Here is a 20,764-nt window from a genome sequence, read left to right as displayed (position 1 = left end):
CTCTCTGTCTTACCCACGATGGTGAAATATATTGTATTTCTGTTTAAATGACAGAGATTATTCATATTTACCTTAAATATTTATGTCAGTATGTCAGTATGGCTTATGCAAATCTATATTCTCTTCTGAGTTTTTTTTTTTTGGGGGGGGTGCATTTTTTGGTGATGGTTTCTAAAGCCCAATTGCGCCAAGTTGAAAGACCACAACAGGGTTTGGACAACATGATAGGCCAACAGTGGTAAAAAAACCACTGACATTTTGTTATGTTGGGACTTGTTGTATGAGCCCACCCCAGGTCTTGCTCCAGTGGCACCACTGTTACTAATAATGAAGTCTATGGAGGCAGAGACACTTGGATACTTAAAAGAATGAGAAGGTTTGTACATCATACTAAGGCAAGCTGAGATTAAGCCAGAACTTCGTTTGTTTATCCATTCAGTTGTTTCCTCACTTATCAACCCAAGGTGCACCTGATAGACCATTCGGCTTGCCATAGGTGGTTCTCCTCTTCCTTCCCCTTCAGCATTCCACCTGACTTGGCACATATTCCTGTGCCCTTCATTGCAAAACTCATCTTGTTTTCTCCTCCCTATTCTGATCTCTGCTTCTTTTCATTTACCATCTCTTGTTCTTTGCAGAGCCTCAAAAAGCACAATTGGGATTATATTTTAAAAAATATTGTCCTTTCATCCCTTGTAAGTAATGCAATTTAAATATTATAATTATTTTTGTCAGTCTTTTGCAAGTGCATACATATGGCTATCTGATAATTGTACTCTAGTCCTGATCAATTTCCTTGTCCTGTCAAAGGGCACACTGCATATAGGCTAAATTGTGAACAGTTGACTAGACAATAGATAAGTACCAGTAAATGAGAAAAAAGGGAGCAAAAAAATGTGCACCCAAAGCCATTATTATCCTCTTGGCAATGTAGTCTTCTAGCTTTAAGTTTTGAAATGATGGTTCTCAGCTCTTGGGACCCTCCCCATTTTTAGCAGTCTCTCAACTTCCCAGCTACTTCAGGAAGGGGAGATACTAACTTCCCATCTTTTTGGAGGGGCAAGACTATGCATATCAGAAAGCCATAAGTGTGCACTTGAGGACCAAAAAAATGAAATAAATAATAAAGTATTAAAATACTCAATGCTCAGGGACTGAAAAATAATAAGAAACATGATTCAGATTGTACTTTGGGGGATCTAAAAAAAGACATCCAAGAAACAAGTGATGGTCCTTCCAAAGTGCCATTTTGGCACCGGTAAAATGGCAGGTACTATTGAGATCATGGGACTGCACGTGACACAGTGGTTTAAACCACTGTGTTGCTGGGCTGGTAGATCGAAAGGTCGTCAGTTTGAATCTGCACAACGGGGTGAGTTCCCATTGCTCCATCCCAGCTCCTGGCAACCTTGCAGTTCGAAAGCATGCAAATGCAAGTAGATAAAAAGGTACCACTTTGGTGGGCAGGTAACAGCGTTCCGTGCACTTCGGTGTTTAGTCATGCCGGCCACATGACCACGGAGACTGTCTGCGGACAAACGCTGGCTCCCTCGGCTAGGAAACGGAGATGAGCACCGCCCCCTAGAGTCAGGCATGACTGGACTTAATGTCAAGGGGAAACCTTTACCTTTTTATTGAGATCATGAAACTGAATGGCAAGTGTTTTTGTTGCTCTTGCAAGTGGCTTCATAGCCCTTTTCAACAACCCACACTGCCCTTTTCAACAATCCTGCTGGGTTCAGACACAATCATGGACAAGAACAACCCTAAGCAAACCATGGATTCTCAGGCTGGCATGTTAGCGAAAAATAAGCCACCCCGCAGAAACCATGCAGGTTCAAACAATGTGACAATTGTCACAGTGGGTTGTCATGTTGTGCAATCCAGGTCAATTTGCATTTGGCCAATTTAAAACAGAATTGCAGCCTCAAAGTTCTTCCTAACTCTAAGGTTATAAACTTCAGAATCAAAATGAAATATTTCTCTTTTCCTTTCGTGAATCTTCTTCTGTGATTTTGTTGTTAAGAGGAAGCTTTAAAAAAAAACATTTTCTCCGTTCCTCAAAGTAAAACCTGTGTTTGGATTTGAGCCACCTGGTTATACTTAGTTCCTTATTTTAAAATAGTTTTCCAAAATAGATTCAGACATTACACTGTTAAAAACAATTTTCACTCTAGGTATTGAATGTCATACTGGGTTTGTAGTAATAACTGATAGATATCTTGAATAATCTTCAGTACAGACTGAGACTACAAAGTTCTGTCAATCATTGGGTTTAACCTTAAACACAGATGATTTGAATTCACATTAGCAGCATGAGGAAGCCAAGAAAATGGAAGGACGCTGTTCACAGAAAAGATGATAGGGTTACTCCTTCTGTTGGCTTTTCCTGCTACTTGCCTGAGATAGTAAATCAAGGTGAAGTTTATGAAAAACCCACAGACTGGGGTGGGGGTTTTAACTCTTCATTCCTGCTGGGACTTTCCTATTATAAATCTGCTGTCAGAAATGAGTGTTTTACTTGTGGTTTAATTTTATGCAGGCCCAAACACCTTGGCTCAACATGTTTTGCCAGAGACCGTCTTGACTGTCTTAATGCAACAGGGTCCTCATTAGCTGTGACTCAGGAAACAGAAAGGGTGGGGGTGAATACACACATGCTCTCCTGTCCCTGCCAATTGCTTCAGGAGCTGCCCAATGGAAGCTGAAAGAAGATATAAATTCCAAGGTGGTGTGTATGCAGCGGCGAACATTTGGGTAGAGTTGCTCATGTGAATTAGCCATCTGGAAGTAAAATACAGTTAAGCTTTTCAGTGAAGTCTACCATGTAAATTGTCAGTACAATATCTAATTGTTATTATAGTTGCTGATACATTTTTTAAAAACACACTGGTCTGTGTTATGGGGATTTTCCCCTCCCCACCTTTTCTACCCCAGTGTCAAACTACACATTACCATGGTAAAAAATTGAAGCAGTGGTGTTGACACAGTAGCTTCAGACAATGATTGCCTGACTGAGTGCACAATTTTAAAAAGGTATTAATGAGGTTCAATCGGATCCATTAACATGACAGGAGATCGGATTCCACCCCACCTCCGAACTATCACAAGTGAAGTAAATGATGCAACTAGGTTAAGTCTGCAGGTTTTTATACAGGTTCTGGAGTTTAGATCTTCTAGAGCGAAGTCTGCATTGTGCAGTAAATGTAACTCATTCTTTGCATGGGAGCTATATGTGTGGGAAATGAGACAGCGCCCCTGGCTTCATCCCTGATGTCACAGTGTGATAAACCTCTCAGAGCTAACTTTGCTTCTTTATTTTGAGAGAGCCAGGCACCTCTTCACTCAGCCTTGAACAAGGGACCGTTAGCTTATCATAGGGGCTGATTTTAAAAATTATTATTGCCATTATTTTGTTCACTCCCTGGCTCTGTCAGTCCATCTCTGAGTCCTGTTATTTCCTGCAGTCTTTCAAGAGTACAGTGTCTGTCTCTCCAGAAGGAATTTCTTGTCTCTTCTCCCTCCTCCTTCCCCTTTCATCTATCTCTGTTGCCATTTGTATCTTCCCCTCTCCATCTTGGCTCACTGATCTGCATGTGGCAACCATCTCCTGCCTCCTTCTGGAATGTTATAATTGTTTTTGGGTGGAGTAACATGCCTAGCCGAGTTTGCACCCATGCTTAGGGTCCCAGATGCACTTTTTCCTGGTCCTGCCCTCTCAGCATGCATGTTTTTCAGACTAACACCTGCAAAGGGCATGTCTGTGCATAAAGCAGGTGTATGTCCTGGCTGTGTCCCTAATGGCTGCATGTCTGGAGTTAATGGTCTCCTCCATGCGTATGAATTCTGATTGGTCCTTTTCTGCTCACATGTAGGTGCCCTTGTGGACATATCTGTACCTGTCCATGACTCTGTGTGGGCACAGCCATGTTGTATAGCCAGCAGGTATGACCCCAGTCTTCATCATGCAAGCAGCATGTGTGAACAACCCTAGGAAGTGTTTGACGTGATAGAAAACCTCAGTTTGATCTATTGTTACCATTTTATATAGTCTGCTGTGCCACTTCTGGATTCTAACATATGAGTCTGTGGTGTGTCACCTGATATTTGGCATTTTACAAGTATGTGTGATATTTCCTTTGACAAGTCTCCTGGAAAATGATGCTCTTCAGCTGTAGCATCTCCAAACATGCTTCTCAGTATACCCTAACTGACTTAATGTGTCATGCATGATTTGCTGGAAGTAGCACTGGTCATGCTCTCAGTCAAATCAGGGGATGTTTAAAATACTAGTATTCTATTCTGCTTAAGTTTCAAAAAGACCACAGTCTATATGTGTTTGGTGTAAGCCAGTCTTGGCCATATACACGCTATGCTTGCTGGCAATGATGGGAGTAGTGATTCAACACATCTGGAGGTCATCAGGTTGGGAAAGACTGGCCAAGAGGGATGGACAGGGAAAACTTGCACTGTGGGTTTATGAATGTGTATGGACCTGTGGTGACCACAGACAGGGAATCACACCATGGATTTAGTGTCCGATGTACAATGGATTTAGAGCTAACCCCTGTTTCCATGGTGCAGCAGATTCTTGGGGTGAAGATGATCCTAATGGTGGTTTGTCGATGATTTGGATGTACCAGCAAACTACAGCACAGTCTGCACTTTATAAACCAGTTTCCAAGTATGGTTAAATATCCTGGTTTTGCTGGGTCTCTCTGACCATGGTTTGTATTTTATAAACTTAATGTTGAAGAAGCAGAGAGGCATAATGTGTGCTTTTTCCATCACATCTTTCTTGTCCCTTTCAGTCAAAATCTGTTACATACATCCATGTTTCAAAGAGGGATATCACTCTGCCTTGATTCGAGCCAGGGAGCCAATTTATGACGGTTTTTCAGTGCTGGGGACCAGCCTCAGAAAGTGTGTGAATTCTAGTGGGAATGCTTTTGAGCATGTGTAGAGTCTCAGTAGTTCTAGTCATCTTACACATACATATGGGTTAAGGGGTGGAAGCTTTGGGGGCAGAGGTCATGGCTTTCCAGCAGGCTTGTATAACTGCTTTGTAACACATGAATATGTTTTTGCCCGCTAGCACTTAGTGCTGGAGCCTGGAAGCATTTCTTTTGGAACTGACTCATAAGGAAGGAATGACGATCTTGAAGTCACGCAACAAGGCAGCATGCACAGTGCGAGGGGAGATTGTGCGATTTTCCGTGCTTTCGCCGTGCGTATAGACTGGAGTGTCTCTAAGGCTCTCGGAAACATGGGTGCAGCTTCTGTTTGAGAATTGCCTAGGAAAGGGTAACCTTGGAGAGAAAAATGCTTAAGTCATATACTGCCATTTGGGTGATTTCAGTAAAATGCCTTGTTTTGCATAAATATTGGTGATAAGCTATTGAGAACTTTCGGCTCAGAATAGAGGGATGAGTTTTGGGAAAATGGCAGCCCGGGAAAATTCTGCAGCTACCTGAAGTGGTAAAGATTTTATTAAAATCCTGTTTTGTTTTTGTCGTTTTGTGAGTAATCTTGCTAAAACAAATGGCCATCTCTAGCAATAGTAAACTCCTCACTTTCCAGAAATCTGTACAAGAGATATGCCTCTCACTGAAAAATCAGCAATTCCTATTCAAACTTTGACCACTGAATTGTGGGGAGAAGTTGTGAAAGTTGTGGGAAGTTGTGTTTTCTTCAAATAATGTCAGCAGTTCAGGGAAGGGCAGCACTCAGCACTTCCGCTCCCTCCCAGTATGATCCTCACCTCTCCCATTCTTACCCAGTGCTATCGTCATCAGCACTCTGACATTCAGTGGTATGATGGCAGCACAAGCAGTAGCAGCATAAAAAAGCAGCTGTTTGTTGCCCAGTCTTGGTAGCAAATCACTACAATGGTTTACTGTACGGATACATTTTGCTTGAAAACAAGCTAAATTTATCTCAGTTAAGCCTCTGTAGTGGTTTGCCACTGAAGTGCAGCAGAAAATCTGGATTTGTTTGGACGATTTTGCTGGTGGTGTGCTGGGGACATGAATATGGCCCTGGGGGTGAGGGATTGGTCACAGACTGCCAAGGCCTTTTTTATGGTAGAGCTTACTTTTCCAGGAAGGCAAACTGCTGTAAGGAATTATTTTAAAGTGGCTTTAGTGTGCTGTTCTCCATGAATGCAGCATCCCATAGTGCTTGATGAAATGTTAAATGTAAAATGGTCACAATGCAATGAGACATTGACCCAAGACCCCTGAAACCCATGACTCTCATCACAGTACAGAAGCAGAAGAGCAGCCATGCTGGACCAGACCGAGGGCCCATCAACCAGCTGCCCACGGGAAACCCGCAGGAAACCCGTGAGGGCGACAGCACCCTCCTGCCTAAGTTCCCCAGCCACCTGTGTACCTGTGTACCTGTCTCTTACCTTCGAGGCAGTGTGTGAGTCATCAGGATATCCATGAATTTGCCCAAACCCCTTTTAAATCCGTCCACATTGGTTGCCATTGCTACATCATGTGGAAGTGAATCCTGTAGCTTAACTATGTGCTGTATGAAGAAGAGCTTTCTTTTATCTGTCCTGAATACCTAAACCATCTGCTTCATGGAATAACCACCTTTGATTCTAGTATTATGAGAGACAAATAAATATGTCTCCTTATCTACTTTCTCCACACTATGCCTAATTTTGTACAGCTTTATCATGTCTCTCCTTACTTGCTTGTTTCTAAGCAAACAATCTCAGATTGTATAACTGCTCCTTATAAGAGATTTGCTCTATCTTCTTGATCATTTTAGTTCCCCTCTTCTGCACTCTTTCCAACTTGGCAATAGCCTTCTTTTAGGTTCAATAACAGAACTAAACAAAGTATAGTAAGTGTGGTTGCAGCACAGGTTTGTATAAGGCAATGCCTTTTTCTTGGCAATGCCTTTTTCTGTCCTTCCCTACTTATTCCTAACATGAAGTTTTCCTTTTTTTTCACAGTTGCCATACATTAATTTGCCATTTTCATTGACCCATACACCACCACCCCAACATCTCTTTCTTAACATGCATCACTTTCCAGTTGCTTGCTTTGAACAGCATTTGCCATTTTGATTGCCTTTTCCCCACTCTGGATAGTTTCTTTGGAACTCCTTGCAACCCCTATTTGTTTTAACCACCATAAATAATATGGTATTATCAGTAAACTTCACACTGTAATGCTCACTTCTAATTCTGGTTCATCTATGAATAAATCAGAAAGTAGTAGTCCCAAAACATATCTCTGTAGGACTCCACTTTTATATTCCTCCATTTGGAAAATTCACCATTTATTCCAACATGTTGGCTTACAAATCCATTTGAGGACTTCTCCTCTTCTCCTAACAGCTAAATTTGCTCAGAAGTATTCAGTGAGGGACTTGTCAAAAGCCTCCTCGATGTGTATTAAAAGACGTCTTCCAGATCACCCAAGCCACATGTTTACTGACACTGTCAGAAAACTTAGAAAGGTTGGCGAGACAGGACTTTCCTTAGCAGATGTCATCTTGGTTCTTTTTTGGCAAGGCTTGCACTTCTAAACTCTTAGCAATTTTATCTTTAACACTTTCAGAGATTAGTAGAGTTGGAAGAGGCATGAAGGTCATCAGGTCCAACCGCCTGCTGTTGCAGGACATCAATTTACTTCATCCCACTCAGATGGCTGTCCAGTTTCTTTTTGAATGTTTAGTGTGGGAGAGCCCCCGACCTCTCTAGGCAACCAGTTCCACTGTCGTAATGCTCTGACAGTGAGGAAACTTTTCCTGATATCTAGCCTGAATCTGGGTTGTTGCAACTTGAACAGATTACTCCATGTCCTACACTCTGGAAACAGTGAGAAGAAATCTTGACATTCCTCTGGTGCAGCTAAAGATGTAAAGGAGAAGTAGAGTTGTGACAGTCACTCCAAAAGGATGCCATGGTTGAAGGTGTCAGAAGCTACTGAGAAGTCTGGAATAGATTACTCCCGTGTAAGTCTCCTGGCGTAGGTCATCACACAGGGTTTTCACGGCTGTTTCCATGGCAAAACAAGATCTGAACCCCGAATGAAATGGATCCAGATAATCAGTCTCATCCAAGAGTGCCTGGAGCTGATTGGCAACCACCCTTTCTAGAAAGGGATGTTTCCTACAAGCCTCAAGTTAAAATATGAGCAGTTTTATATTCAAGGTCTTGACGGAACCATCCAATGCGCTCTGCCCTGATTACATGGAAGCCTCTGAACTCAGGGCTTACATACACCCAGGTCATGGCATGAGGTAAAGAGGTGGTGATCTTTGCTGCTGCAGCTCTGAATTTCATCTAGATGGCTGTTTTCAGAGGGGTGGGGGAGGTTATCCTATTTTGAAATGTTGTGAGCTTTTGGCCACAGAGTCCTCCCTCCCTGTCTCCAGCACACCCCTGTTCCTTCCCTCCAAGACTGATTGTCTACCTCAGGGAGGCAGCCGGCATGGCTCTTGGCTGCAAGGGAGAGAAGCAGGGGCTCACTCTTCAAAGTTCCAGCTCTGAGGTCACAGAACCTTGCAAGCGGGACTTTTAATAAACCTCCCCTCTGCCCAACAATGTTGGGAGGCCATAAGTCTGCATCCTCAAGAATTGTAGGATGGAAGCAATTTCGGCCAGGTGATTTATTAGCTTTCCTTTTATCCAAAAGGTTGGGAATTTCATTTTTTGTCATCACTATTTGCCTCTGTTTCTCACATCCCTTCCTGAAAACAGCAGTTCAGCCACACGTGCTGTATTTAGGGACGCCACAGTAATCTGCATGGATTTGATTTCTAATGTAAATATTATTGTTCCACTGGTGCAGATAATTATCTCAGACCTTCATTATGTCCAATCCTATCCAATTTACTTCTGGTTGGGAAAAGAAATAATTAGCAGGAAGGAAATACAACCTTCATGCAGGTTAGGCAGATAGGAGGCTCGGTGTGCATTCATTTGCACAACTGGTTTTTTCTGTGTGTGGAAGAGGGGAGATCCAGGGATTCTCCTGTGCTGCTGCCTTGAGCAATATTCCTTTTGATAACCAGCCATAGATAAACGTTATGGAAAAGTAGCGATAAACACCCAGTGGTGCAATTCTATATGCATTACTCTACGAGCAACTCCCACAGTGCATAAGGTGGAACAGTGAAAGCAGAAGTCCCTAGAAATAAAGGGGCCAATTTCACAGATTTTCCATTTTAAGTGCCCTACCTGTTCATTAAGTGCCTCCCACCTACCCTTCTACCACCCAGGACTACAGGGTGAACTAGTGACGGAAATGTGTAGTGACTGATTACATTGGAAAGATTATATTGCATTCAGTTGCTACCAAAATATTAAAAAATACGCTCTCGAATAAGCACACACACAGAAACACTTCCTCTTACTCTGTCCTTCTGGAGCTGCTCAGTTTTGTGACTTTTCCTGGGTTTAAAACACGGATTTCTGAGACATTGCAACTGGCCTTGGGAAGTAATTGGCATGACAAGAGCTCTCCTGCTCTTTATTTGCGTATTTTCATGTGTTTGTGCCTAGATCTGGTCTGCTCTGGTGAGCAGAATCAGAGCAACCACCATCATACCTGCAGGATCAGTCCCAGGCCCTGCCGGAGCTCTCAGCCTACTGATAAGCACCCGCTGGGACTCCTGGAGGAAGGGCTATATAAGAGCAACTCTTCCTTCCACAACTGGCCTCAGCAACACAGGGCTTCTTGAAGCTGCAGTGTCCGCCTCCTCAGCTGCACAAGTCCTCCTGTCTGCTGCGGTGCCCGCAACCTTCCTGCCTGTTCCTGCTTGTTCCTTGTATCGAGCTGTGTCTCTCCTGCCTTGCTATGTTGCCTCAGCAATGCAGGTTGGCCTGATTGCTGGGGTGCCTGCTCCTTGCCTGACCTAGATCCTGTGTCACTCATGTGTCCTGCCTCTGTGTGTTGCCTCAGTAATGCAGGGCCTCCTGCAAGCTGTGGTTCAGTTTCTACATCTTGCCTGACCCTTGTTGTATCTGGTTCCTGTTGCCTCATGTATCTTGCCTTGCCCCGTATCCTATCATGCCGTGTGTCCTGCCATGTTGTTCTGGCCTCTGTTTGTCCTCCTGGTTCTTGAACCTTGCCTTGTTCCTGACCATGTCCTTGTTCTACCTTCATGCATCCTTCTGGGGTCTGTACCATGATTATGATTATGTTTTAAATCCTGCTTTTGGACTCTGTCTTGCCTAAAGTTTTTTTTTTCCTGATCCTGGTGCCTCTGTTGCTCTTGTCTTGTCTCTGGCTGCTCATGCCCCAGCTCCCTCGCTTTGGTAGAAGGCTTTCTAGAGTTCATACTCTTTTGTAATCTGTTAAGTTTCAAAAAAATAATTGCACTTCAAAGGATTGTCTTGAGTTTGATAAGCAGAAGAAAATGGAGAGGAACTGGCGCACCCGATGAGTAATGACCATCTTGAGGTCAGAGCAGGGAAATACTGGACCATATGAGCAAAGAAGAGGCAGTGTGGGCACATCTTGGGAATTAGATAGACATAAAACACTTTTCCTTATTTCAGGGGCTTAGGCTAGTTGTTTCAGTGGATTTCTCTCACCTCTTGATTCAGTGAAAGCTGATGAGGCTGGGTTGTTGTGACTGCAGAGACTGGCTCCTATTCCTGGCATCTACAGTAGATGAACTGATATATACAGTTCACAATGACATTAATGGGAGCTGAGATGAAATTGCAAGGGCCTAAACCATCTTCTCCATCAGCATAAAAGGACTGTGACCTATTTAAATCCATTATATTTTTTTGATCTTTTCCAAAGCCAATGTGTACTACAAGGCAGCATTTCCTACCTTTCTATTATCTAATAGCTGTTTTTTGCTCCAATATTCTTATGTTGAATTGAGCACTGACAGTTGTGTAACCAGAAAAAGCTTTTATGTGCTCCTCACATAACCAGGTTTCCTCCATGCATTGATGATATTAATCACACAATGATTATTGTCTGATTGTTTAATCATGTTTTTCCATTACATGTTTGTTCTTTTTGTCCTAGTCTTTTGAAAATGTGTAGGCAGTAGCTCTTGGTAGAAGGCAATGGCCTCCTTTATCAAGTCCATCTATGTAATAAGATTTACTGTTTTTTAGATTATATGCAAGATTCTCATGTGAAAAGCCAAATATGTCAATTGGTGATCACTGGTCTCACCCCTTATTTGTTTGGTTACCTGCAATTTACTAGTGATTCCAGTATACTCTTTAGACTTGACCACTACCGATTTCTTTAAACATAGCATGTATAACCAATAGATTATATCCAGATTAATGCTGCAATATATCCACTTACGTGGAAGTAGGCCCTGTTGAACTCTGTAAGTCTTGCGTGTGAGTATCGATATAAGATCACATGGTAAATTAACTGAACTTAGGTCCCATTGAATTCAGTTGAGATCTGACTTATGTGCTATTGATTTTAATGAGACTTAATTGTAGTTTTTCTAGTCTGGATTCAGTCCAATGTAATTACTTGTTTTAATGGAAGCACCCTTGTGTGAATGTCTTTAGTAGATTTGTTTAGCAGTTTTTGCTACAAGATTTCAGGAAAGATTTTAAAAAGAAAGTGCAATGGCTGCTCTCTGGCCTGACCAAGGGACACTGAATCTTGAAATGGAAAATGTGTGCAGCCAAAGAAAACCAGTCTCTGGATTAAACAAATGCTTTCCATAAGAAACATAGGCAGCCCTCCATTTTTAATTAGTAGGAAAACAATTACATTGACAGATTACTGAATCTAATAGTTGAAACAGTACAACAACTTGTAGTTAGGACTGCAGTGTGAGATGCCAGGAGAAAAATCATAAACAAAACATTCAGAGGCATTTCCTTGCCATTTGGCTGCAATACTCCATCATTTGTCACAAAATGGAAAAATAAAACCTGCCTTTCTAGGGCAGTGGCTGAGTGCAATGAAAACAACGCTGACTGCAAACACAAAATCATCACTTGGTGGTGAAGCTAAAAACCAAGAGATGGAAATTAGAAATACTACACCAGGAGGCTTGGGAATACACATGCCCGAAGTAGCACATGCGGTAACTTTTAGAGAGGAACATTAAGAAGAATTAATTTGTGTGAGTCTTAACAAGACACTGTATTGCACATTTTTGTATAAACCATTTGTAAGTTGGCAGGGCTTTTTAGTGCTCTGAATCAGTAAACCTCAAATATTGCATCTAGAAAATAAATTTGTGGAAATGAATAATCTGCTTATAAATCTGTTTTATTTTACATGGACTTTGCAAATATAATTGTGAACTTAAGGATCTGGGTTTTTATAGGGATGTGATGGTGTCAGTGGCAACTGAAGAGTCCATCACCCCTTGGACTCTTTTAGATAACCTAGTTCCATTTTATTTTATTTTATTTTATTTGAAATTGATTATAAGCAGTACATAAGTGCAAGGGCTGCTCTCAAAAGGTAATTGCACAATATCTTACATGACTGGTCTTGCTGTAACCATGGATCATGCATTAGGGTTAGCTTTAACTTATATTCACTGCAATGCATTACATTATTGTAAAAGTGATAGGAATACACTAAGTATTCAGTTCTTCCATGCTGTTTACAGTCAGTGGTGTCAGCGCCCATTACGGACTTCTCTTCCAGAGATGACATAACTGGAGTGGACCTTCTCTGTAAGGAAGGGATCTACTCAAGGAAGACCATCCATCTGATTTTAGGGACCCCCCTCCCACCCATAGCACAACTCACCCCATTCTGCAGGGTTTTCTGCCTCCCTTTGAAATACTTTAAGAGGCTGGAAGCTTCCATAGGAAGGAGCGGGTGTATTTTTGTTGGTGCAGTAGATTCAATACGTTATTAATAAATAGTGCTGTGTTTTCAGATGAGGCCTGAGGGTTTATATTTAGGACCAGACTGATCCTGGACCACGAGTTGCCTGTCCCTTGTCATTTAGTGGCAAAACATAGGTTTTTCTTTCGACTGCGGCATGCATCGGTCTCTGCTTGCAGTCTGCACCAGGCTGTGCTAGAAAAATATATAAGGCCAGCACTGCACAAAAGATATGTAATTGTCTCCTGGAAGAAACTTGCTTTTGTAGACAACAAGGAGTGCCCATTTAATTCTGCCCTTCTGCTGGCCTTTCTAAAAGCAACACTGAACTGATTTTTCCCGATTCATTGGTCTTGGAGCATGCTAGTTGCCAGCTGCATTTGTACTAATTTGCTGTACGCAGCCCTAATTCATAGTGTAAGATACATTGCTTATTTGTACATAGTAACATACCATTGTTTTAAAAATGTGTTATTAATAGGAGGATTGTTAGTAATTGCACTGAATTAAAACAAGAGCTGTCAGCCTAAACCAGAATGGCTCTTGCTACATAAAACCATACACAGGAGTTATGAACCCTTAACTAGTCTCAGAGGTGTAAATCCATGGAGGTATAAATCTCTTACTCCAGAGAGCAATGGAGGCCATAGCTGTTGAAGGAGTAGTACATATATCAGCAGTTGAGGAGGGGCACTGCTCTCCATAAATCTTAAGCAGATATTTAGCTGCTTAGTAAGCCAGTGGAGCACCAGTAAGAGCAGCAGCTGCATTAAGACCTAAAAGTAAAACCACATGTCCCATTGAAAATATCTCCCCCCACCCCGCATAGGGATGGACCACTGTAACCCACGGAATGTATATATCCAGAAGGAAAAACAAAACTGCTCTCAAGGATTAGTGTGATTCTGAAAATGAAGGATCTTTTCCTTGACTCAAGATATCCTTATTTTCTTCCTCAGCTATAACTTGTGGGCTTCAGAATATGGTATTAGGAACTGAAATTATGCTTAGCTCAGGTTTTTGGCTGGTGGGGGCATGGTTGGAATATAAGTGGATTAAGGCAGCTCAGCACTTTATGCAGGGACTGAGTTTGTTGAGTTATATTGTCACTGAGACATGCAAAGTGTGCATGATGGACACATGCACTTAGGCAACTGTGTATGTGTGCCAAGGCACTGTGGTGGGCTGACAGTCCATTTAGATTAGTATGTCCTGTTCAATGTGTACTAATGGCAATTAAAATGTATTTTAGAATGTGTACTGATAGTTGTTCATATGCCTGATTGCCCAGTGCCAACATCAGTTTCTTGGGCCCAGTGCAAATTTGTAATAAGGGCCTTGCCCGTGCCCCCTTGTCCTTTTTGATTAACTGGTCAGAAATGCTTTGATGGCCCTGTTATGAAGATGTAGGTATCTTCTATAGTATTTAATATTTTTAAATGCTTCCAAAATGGGAGGATTGGCTTGTATTCATTAACTTATTTCATCCCCTTGAAGTACCTTAAATTTCGAGCTGCCTAATGAGATAGGCATAGCTGTAATGACTTGAACATATATTAATTAGACATGTGGCAAATGCCCTTTCACTGCTGTACCCTGTCCTTGATTCTGGTCTTAATTCCTCTATGTAGTCTAGAAATCAGAAGCCTAAATCTCTGTCATATGGTCTGAGGCTTATAAACTGGCTTGCACTATCCCTATGATCTCTGTGTTCCAGATAATTATGGTACTTGTCCCTCCTTTCTGCTGCCAGCTTGATGAGACAGCTTGTTTGCCCCTCCTTCTTTTACAGAAAAAGAAAGGTCACCAACCCCCTGTTCAGCATGTGGCCTGTTCTGTTTTAACTCTGCTTTCTTCCTGGTCCCCCAAATATCCCTGATCTTGCAACATCTGCAGATCACATTGTGAATTGAAAAGGCAGGATAAAGCTGTTTTAGTATGTCCATAGTTTAGTACTTCCACAGAATCAGATAGATACATTGGTATAAGTATCCTCAAACATAAGATATAATTTGGCTTTACCTTGTTCATCATGGTGATAGGCTTATAGCTGGACCAGGACCTTCTAGATCTCAATAAATCCTACCCATTTAATCTTCCCTCTGCCCCATGCTAAGGCACTGCCCCTGGCAAATTTGGTAATGATGTTAGTGCATTTCAGGTTTGGAATCATGTGGATTCTATGAAATGTATGGCAAAACAGTCATTTGTGTTTATTTATTACCAGCATACAGTAATGAAAGACACTGGAATAAATAAGTTGGTCCTTCCAAAGGCTGGTGATGGCTTAGAAAAAATTAGTAAAGGAAACTAAATACCCCCTCTTTTTTGGAGATGAAACCTTGGCTATAAATCCATCCCTTTGAAGTACAAGAAAGAAAGGTCACCTACAAAGATGTCTAGTGCACAGTTTAAATGGAATCGTTGTTTTGGTCACCAGGGACCCTTTTATTTTGCAAGAAACATATTAAGAATTACTTAAAACCAACTGATTGATAGTATATGCAGATAGGGGAAACGCACAGTAATGACTCAAAATCAAGTTATAAAAGGAGGTCTATTACCAATGCACATAAGCATGATTCATTGATGAGAGCGAGTCCCCATGGAATAGCCTCACAAGAGAGAGGGATTGTTTCTGTACTGAAAACTCTACACATTTCAGATCTTAAACAAATGAGAAGGATGCAGATGGCCACAATTTTGCCAGCATGAAAACCCACCCCGTCCCATCATATTAATGATAAATAGATGATTACTAAGCAAATGAATGAAAGTGACTTTGTGTATAAACCATAAATCAAAATAAACCCACCACCACACATAAGAAGAGGCCTGCTAGATCAGACCCAGGGACCATCTAAGTTAGCATTTTGTGGCCAATAGCTCCTCACAGGATCCCACAGACCAGATATGAGTGCAACAGCACCTTCCTACCCATGTTCCCCAGCTAGTAGTATATTTAGGCATACTGCCTCTGGTACAGGTAGTAGAATATGGCCAACAGGACTAGTAACCATTGGTTGACTTCTCTTTCATGAATTTGTTTGGTCTCCTTTTATGGTATCCAAATTGGTGGCCATCACTACATCTTATGGAAGTGAATTTCATAGTTTAGCTATGTGCAAAGAAATATTTCCTTTTTATCTGTCCTGAATCTTCACCGATCAGCTTCATGGAATGATCTCAGGTTCTAGTAGTATGGGAGAGGTAGGAAAATGTTGTCTTCTCCACTTTTTTATACCATACACAATTCTGTACAACTCTTATCATGTCTCCCCCTTTTGCCTTTTTTCTAAAATAAACAATACCAAATGTTGTAAACTTTCCTCACTGGGGTACAGGGTAGCTGCAGCCCCTTGATCATTTTAGCTGCCCCTTTCTGCACTTTTTACAGTTCTATACTATCTTTTTTAGTAGTAGTAACCAGAACTGTGCACAGTATTTTAAGTGTGGTGGCACCATCGATTTTCATAAGGGCAATATAATACTGGATGTTTAATTTTCAGTTTCTTTCCTATATTTCCCTGACATGGTTTTTGCCCTTTTTTACAGCTGCCATGTACTGGGTTGGCATAGGACATGGCATTTTGACAGTGAGGCATTTCAGGGGCATTGTGGGTATGCCCATTCACTGTTCTGCTGCTACATGTGGTGGAAGAAGTACTTGCAAAATCAAGGCACAGAAGAAATCACTGCTGTCCCTACTCATCACGGCCCTGGTGCACTTTTGTAGCATGAAAACATGGCTGTGGAGGTGGGGTTACCTTTTCCACCTGGTTAAAGCCCTGGTGAGGTGGGGAAAACCTCAGCGTAATGACTCCCGAACTCACATTGTGAAGGTGGAGGGGAGAACTTGTCATGACTTTAGGAAATATGTAGTTCTACCTAAAAGTTCTATCTTAATATGATATACAGAGAGTCAGAAGGTTCATGTTTCTTCACATGTAATGATTAGTCAGCATGACCAATTGTGTGCCCTGATAGTAATAATACAGTAATGATAGATCATTGGTAATGATAATAACAATACATTATTATTATTATTATTATTATTATTATTATTATTATTATTATTATTAGCTTTTGTATGCCATCCTATTATACAAGATCTCAGGATGGCTTACAATATTTAAAAGGACAATTAAAATAATAATTTCAATAATAAAACAGAACAATATAATAATATTTATTATTGTAACAATAATAAAACAGAACAAGAATAATAAAACAGAACAAAACAATAGACCAAACAGAGTGACTAAACTTAAAAACTATTAGAGTTTAAAATACTGTTTAAATAAAAAGGTTTTGGCCTGGCACTGAAAAAACTATAAACTTGGCGCCAGGTGTACTTCTCTGGGGAGTACATTCCAGAGTCTGGGCGCCACAGCAGAGAAGGCCCTACTCCAAGTTGATGACCATTTTACCTCTCTTAGAGAGGGTTCCGGGAGTAGGGCTTCTCCCATAGAACTTAAGGGGCGTGAGGGCATATAAGGAAGGAGACGTTCCTTCAGGTATCCTGGTCCCAAGCCGTTTAGGGCTTTATAGGTCAAAACCGGTACCTTGAATTGAGCCCGGACTTCAACTGGAAGCCAGTGGAGCTGGTAGAGGACCAGTGTTATGTGAGAGTAACGGCCAGTCCCCGTCAACAGCCTGGCAGCTCTATTCTGCAGCAGTTGCAGCATTTGGACCATTTTCAAGGGCAGCCCCACATAGAGCGTGTTGCATTAATACATTAATAATAACAATAAGATTAATAATCTCTGTGTTTGAAATGGTATGTTTGGGTGCACATATAGCAGGAACAGCAAAGCAGTGGCAGTCCCCTACATTTATTCATTTATATATAAGTTTACTGGCTAGACTATAAAACTTTCCACTAACTGACACTCTCTGGCAGTGTACAATACATTTTTGTTGTTGCTTAGTGGCATCACATCATCTCTAACTTATGACAACCCTGTCCGAAATGCTAAGCTCTTGTAAACACAAGACTGTGGCTTCCTTTGTGGAATTGATCCATCCCATATTTGGTCTTACTTGTCTTCTTCTGCCTTCAGTTTTCGCTAGCATAATTGTCTTTGGTGAATTGTCCTTAAACTTGATGATCTTTTCTAGTTTCTTCATTACTGTCCTTCTAAGTCTCCAACTGAATTGATGGCTCAGTTAAGATATGCAAAATCTTTCACAATTTCAGTTTCTTCGGTTGTTGACATTGAAGTTGTATAATTCTTCTGTAGCTATTATTTTTCTTTTTTTAATGTTCAGCTGGAGTCCTGCCTTTGCACTTTTCTTCTTTCATTGTTATCAGGAATTGTCCTAAATTATTGAATTATCATCTACCAATTTTCAGTCCTGCTTCCTTTGCTCCTAATCCACCTTTCTATTTGATATGTTCTGTGTACAGACTGAACATTTAGGGAGATAAAATACACCATTGTCTGATGCCTGTTCATACAGGAAACCATTCTGCTTCTTCTGATTCCACCTTAACAGTAGCTTCTGGTCCAAGATAGAGGTTGCACATTGGGACAATAAAATGCTGAGGCACCCCCATTTCTTTCAAAACCATCCATAGCTTCTTGTGATCTGCACAGACTAAGGCTTTGCTCTAGTCTGTAAAGCACAGACTGATTTTCTTCTGATTTTATTTTTAAAACATAAAATACAAAACATAAATCAAAGAATAAATGCACAGAATAAAAACATTAATGTCTTTGTTGATACTGTGTGTGTATAATATGCAATTTAGATCTTTGTTGATGGGCCAATGACAGTGCTGGATGGAGCTGACCACCACCTTCCCCTTGTCCACTTTGTCTTGTTTCTAGAAAGAACAACAATCCTGATTTATGTGTTAACTGGTCATGCGATCAAAATCTACACTGAGGGCTCAGATATGCAAGTGCAACTCGTATACATGTCCTGATTTTCATAGCTACTGCCCAGGCATCTGGCAGTGGAATATATATGGGAGCACTATATGAATCAGATCTAACAAATGTAGAGCTCAGAAATCATATGTTATATGATACTGAATCAGATTATTGGTCTATCTAAATAAATGCTTGCAGCTCTGGCAAACAGAGACTCTCCAAGTTCAAGCAGAGCCCTCTTCCCCTGCTCCTTGTTATCTAGAAATGCCAGGAACTGAATGTGGGGTCATATTTATGCGTTGGTCAGAGTTCTATCCTACCTTTCTTTTAAGGCCTACATGATCCTCTGGAAGAACCCTAGGATGCAGGATAGACTCAGAGCTAATGACTGGCCCAAAGATTTCATGTCAGCTTCATGGCCAAACGGGGACTAAAACCTGGGTCTCCCCAGCCCCAGTCCAGCATTCCAACCACAACACCACATGAACGCCACCAGAACTATTTCCCTCTCCAGTTGTGCTTAGTGGGTCCGATTCCTGTGACTTTTTTCTTAGTTTGGGTACATTTGATCAGCCTATATGTTGGATGGCTGGGTGTGTGAGCTCTTTGTAGCTTAAGGCAAATGCAGCACAACAGGAAAAGGAAGAATATATAAGTAGGGTAGAAGAAGGAAATGTAGGAGAGGAAAGATTTGCATAGGTCAAGAAAGGGCAGTGAAACATCTGTTTGTGGTAGCTGACATGTGTCAATTTTCAGTGCTCATTAAATTCGTATTAATGCTGAACTCTTCTTAAGCTCCAAATGCACCTCATGGCTGCTGTACTCTCAAGTAGAGTAGTGATGACTTTTCAGAACTGTGCCATGCTTGTTTACTTGCCAGTGGCATCTGACCTGGGGTCAGGATTCTATTTAACCCTCCCTTGTAGGTCAAAAGACAAATTAATCTGGTGAGAATTGAATTGGAAATGAGGTGTTTGAATAACAGGTGTCCCATTAGCAGCCTAGCTGCCAGGCTGAAACATGTATGTGTTCCCCACCTCCCATCCTTTTGCTGGCCATAAAGATGCCTCTGGGGACAAGAAGTCTGACTTGAGACATCTGAGATGGAAAGTTGCTGCAGGGAATAGAAAGGAACAGGTGATTCTTTCAAGAATATCTTGGGGATTTTTGAAATATACTGTTGTTACGCTTCTGTTTCAGTATCTTCGAAAGCTATTGTCCTCTACTTCAGCAGACAAAAAGGAACAATCCTGTTCTGAAAACATCTTATCTACATGCATGGAGCAGAAGGAACAACTCAATCTCTTGCAGCTTTCTTCAGAAGTAGAACCTCTGATTCCCTAAATACCTTTCTGCTACATGGGATAAATGGGATTATAGATTGAGGATGGCTATTTTCTTTGAACCTGCCACATATGACTGGTTGTTTTTCTGATGATGATAATTTTCCATGTGACACATGCAGCTGTTGTGTGATAAAGCATAAATCCAGAGGTCTCGGGGCATGTATCAGTAGTTGCATAGGCACTGCTGGAGCTGCCATGCGCTAATATTGGCACCATTGACTCAGTTACTCCTCAGAATCTAGACATCCTTCCAAAATGTTTGCGTTCTCCTGGTTTCCCTGTTTTAGTCTGTATTTTTTTTCCAAGTGCTGGTTTGCAGTGCTTCTAGAGTATGCAGTGTGGACTTTCAGATGTGACTTGATCTAGCGCTCTTGTCTAGCCCATTTTAGTTATTTAATGTAGTTGGTGACACTTTCTGTTCCTGGGGAGATTTGCAGAACCCTTCTGACGTGCCAGAATAACCCAGAAGAGTGGCCCTGGGGCAACTTGGGATCCCTGTCCGTGCTGCAGATGTGTCATGACTGAGGGTCACCGGAAAAAAATGTTCTGGCTGCCAGCCAACTATTCAGCCAGTGTGAGAAATGGGCTTTCCATGTATAGAAATGATCTTAATAGAACTCTTCATTATTTTAACAGAATATTTGCTTGTGAAAGCATGTTGATACTTTTTTTTGAGGGGTGTGCCTGAACTAGTGAGTGTGAAAATTAACCACATTCTGATCAGTGC

General features: G+C 41.4%; 1 protein-coding gene across 2 annotated transcripts in view; it reads left to right on the top strand.

The window, feature by feature from the left end:
• The window catches only part of DYNC1I1 (dynein cytoplasmic 1 intermediate chain 1), a 211,775-nt gene that overhangs the window by 75,297 nt on the left and 115,714 nt on the right, over positions 1-20,764 (top strand). The window lies entirely within an intron of this gene.

The sequence above is a fragment of the Varanus komodoensis genome, unplaced genomic scaffold (genome assembly GCF_004798865.1).
Source record: "Varanus komodoensis strain SLA01 unplaced genomic scaffold, ASM479886v1 scaffold2, whole genome shotgun sequence".
In the NCBI taxonomy this organism is placed as follows: Eukaryota; Metazoa; Chordata; class Lepidosauria; order Squamata; family Varanidae; genus Varanus; species Varanus komodoensis.
Note: the sequence above shows the minus strand (reverse complement) of the source record. Positions and strands in the feature narration are given on the sequence as shown.